Source organism: Pristiophorus japonicus, unplaced genomic scaffold (genome assembly GCF_044704955.1).
Source record: "Pristiophorus japonicus isolate sPriJap1 unplaced genomic scaffold, sPriJap1.hap1 HAP1_SCAFFOLD_333, whole genome shotgun sequence".
In the NCBI taxonomy this organism is placed as follows: domain Eukaryota; kingdom Metazoa; phylum Chordata; class Chondrichthyes; family Pristiophoridae; genus Pristiophorus; species Pristiophorus japonicus.
In genome coordinates, this window is record NW_027253139.1 from 134542 (window position 1) to 138618 (window position 4077).

Genomic DNA, 4077 nt, shown 5'->3' on the forward strand with positions numbered 1-4077 from the left:
TGAGTAGAGTAGAACCCAGCACAACCTATATGCACCAGGAGAAACTTCGACAAAATCAAAAAAGTATAAAAATAACTCGTAAACTTCTGAAACAGTGTACTGTAGTTAAGCACCCAGCACAACATATATGCAACATGAGAAACTCCGAAAAACTCAAAAAAGTAATGAAATAACTCGAAAATCTCTGAAACAGCGTAGAGTAGTTTAGAAACCAGCACAACCCATATGCACCAGGAGAAACTTCGAAAAACTGAAAAAAGTATAAAAATAACTAGAAAACTTCTGAAACAGCGTAGTTTAGTGTAGAGCACAGCAAAACACACATGCACCTGGAGAAACTTCGAAAAACACTGAAAAATAATGAAATAACTAGAAAACCTCTGAAACAGCGTAGTGTAATGTAGAACACAGCACAACACACATGCAATATGAGAAACTTCGAAAAACTCAAAAAAGTATAAAAATAAATCGAATTCTTCTGGAACAGTGTAGAGTAGTGTAGAACCCAGCACAACCCACATGCACCAGGAGAAACTTCGAAAAACTCAAACAAAAGTATTAAAATAACTCCAAATCTTCTGCAGCAACGTAGAGTAGTGTAACTAAGCAGCACAACACATAGGCAACATGAGAAACATCGAAACACTAAAAAGAGTATAAAAATAACTCGAAAACTTCTGAAACAGCGTAGTGTAGTGTAGAACACAGCACAACCCATATGCACCAGGACAAACTTCGAAAAACTCAAAAAGTAGTGAAATAACTCGAAAATCACTGAAACAGCATAGAGTTGTTTAGAAAAAAGCACAACCCATATTCACCAGGAGAAACTTGGAACAACTCAGAAAAGTAATGAAATAACTGGAAAATCTCTGAAACAGCGTAGAGTAGTTTAGAAACCAGCACAACCCATATTCACCAGGAGAAACTTCGAAAAACTCATAAAAGTATGAAATCTTCTGCAGCAGCGTAGAGTAGTGTAACTAAGCAGCACAACAACAACGCAACATGAGAAACATCGAAAAAGTAAAAAAAGTATAAAAATAACTAGAATACTTCTGAAATAGCGTAGTGTAGTGTAGAGCACAGCAAAACACACATGCACCTGGAGAAACTTCGAAAAACACTGAAAAGTAATGAAATAACTAGAAAACCTCTGAAACAGCGTAGTGTAGTATAGAACACAGCACAACACACATGCAACATGAGAAACGTCGACAAACTCAAAAAAGTAATGAAATAACTCGAAAACCTCTGAAACAGCGTCGAGTAGTTTGAACCCAGCACAACCCATATGCACCAGGAGAAACTTCGAAAAACTGAAAAAAGTATAAAAAATAACTCGAAATCTTCTGGAACAGCGTTGAGTAGAGTAGAACCCAGCACAACCTATATGCACCAGGAGAAACTTCGACAAAATCAAAAAAGTATAAAAATAACTCGTAAACTTCTGAAACAGCGTTAAGCACCCAACACAACATATATGCAACATGAGAAACTTCGAAAAACTCAAAAAAGTATGAAATCTTCTGCAGCAGCGTAGAGTAGTGTAGCTAAGCTGCACAAAACATACGCAACATGAGAAACATCGAAAAACTCAAAAAAGTAATGAAATAACTGGAAAATCTCTGAAACAGCGTAAAGTAGTTTCGAAACCAGCAAAACCCATATTCACCAGGAGAAACTTCGAAAAACTCAGAAAAGTATGAAATCTTCTGCAGCAGCGTAGAGTAGTGTAATTTAGCAGCACAACACACAGGCAACATGAGAAACTTCGACAAACTCAAAAAAGTAATGAAATAACTCAAAAACCTCTGAAACATCATAGAGTAGTTTGAACCCAGCACAACCCATATGCACCAGGAGAAACTTCGAAAAACTGAAAAAAGTAATAAAATAACTCGTAATCTTCTGGAACAGTGGAGAGTAGTGCAAAACACAGCACAACCCATATGCACCAGGAGAAACTTCGAAAAACTGAAAAAAGTAATGAAATAACTCGAAAATCTCTGAAACAGCGTAGAGTAGTTAAGCACCCAGCGCAACACATATGCAACATGAGAAACTTCGAACAACTGAACAAAGTAATAAAATAACTTGAAATCTTCTGGAACAGTGTCGAATAGTGCAGAACACAGCACAACACACATGCAATATGAGAAACTTCGACAAACTCAAAAAAGTAATGAAATAACTCGAAAACCTCTGAAACAGCGTCGAGTAGTTTGAACCCAGCACAACCCATATGCACCAGGAGAAACTTCGAAAAACTGAAAAAAGTATAAAAATAACTTGAACGCCTCTGAAACAGCGTAGAGTAGGTTAGAACCCAGCACAACCCATATGCACCAGGACAAACTTCGAAAAACTCAAAAAAGTAATGAAATAACTCGAAAACCTCTGAAACAGCATAGAGTTGTTTAGAAAAAAGCACAACCCATATTCACCAGGAGAAACTTGGAACAACTCAGAAAAGTAATGAAATATCTGGAAAATCTCTGAAACAGCGTAGAGTAGTTTAGAAACCAGCACAACCCATATTCACCAGGAGAAACTTCGAAAAACTCATAAAAGTATGAAATCTTCTGCAGCAGCGTAGAGTAGTGTAACTAAGCAGCACAACAACAACGCAACATGAGAAACATCGAAAAACTAAAAAAAGTATAAAAATAACTAGAAAACTTCTGAAATAGCGTAGTGTAGTGTAGAGCACAGCAAAACACACATGCACCTGGAGAAACTTCGAAAAACACTGAAAAGTAATGAAATAACTAGAAAACCTCTGAAACAGCGTAGTGTAGTATAGAACACAGCACAACACACATGCAACATGAGAAACGTCGACAAACTCAAAAAAGTAATGAAATAACTCGAAAACCTCTGAAACAGCGTCGAGTAGTTTGAACCCAGCACAACCCATATGCACCAGGAGAAACTTCGAAAAACTGAAAAAAGTATAAAAAATAACTCGAAATCTTCTGGAACAGCGTTGAGTAGAGTAGAACCCAGCACAACCTGCATAAAAAATAACTCGAAATCTTCTGGAACAGCGTTGAGTAGAGTAGAACCCAGCACAACCTATATGCACCAGGAGAAACTTCGACAAAATCAAAAAAGTATAAAAATAACTCGTAAACTTCTGAAACAGCGTAGTGTAGTTAAGCACCCAGCACAACATATATGCAACATGAGAAACTTCGAAAAACTCAAAAAAGTAATGAAATAACTCGAAAATCTCTGAAACAGCGTAGAGTAGTTTAGAAACCAGCACAACCCATATTCACCAGGAGAAACTTCGAAAAACTCAGAAAAGTATGAAATCTTCTGCAGCAGCGTAGAGTAGTGTAATTTAGCAGCACAACACACAGGCAACATGAGAAACTTCGACAAACTCAAAAAAGTAATGAAATAACTCAAAAACCTCTGAAACATCATAGAGTAGTTTGAACCCAGCACAACCCATATGCACCAGGAGAAACTTCAAAAAACTGAAAAAAGTAATAAAATAACTCGTAATCTTCTGGAACAGTGGAGAGTAGTGCAAAACACAGCACAACCCATATGCACCAGGAGAAACTTCGAAAAACTGAAAAAAGTTATGAAATAACTCGAAAATCTCTGAAACAGCGTAGAGTAGTTAAGCACCCAGCGCAACACATATGCAACATGAGAAACTTCGACAAACTCAAAAAAGTAATGAAATAACTCAAAAACCTCTGAAACAGCGTAGAGTAGTTTGAACCCAGCACAACCCATATGCACCAGGAGAAACTTCGAAAAACTGAAAAAAGTAATAAAATAACTCGTAATCTTCTGGAACAGTGGAGAGTAGTGCAAAACACAGCACAACCCATATGCACCAGGAGAAACTTCGAAAAACTGAAAAAAGTAATGAAATAACTCGAAAATATCTGAAACAGCGTAGAGTAGTTAAGCACCCAGCGCAACACATATGCAACATGAGAAACTTCGAACAACTGAACAAAGTAATAAAATAACTTGAAATCTTCTGGAACAGTGTAGAATAGTGCAGAACACAGCACAACACACATGCAATATGAGAAACTTCGACAAACT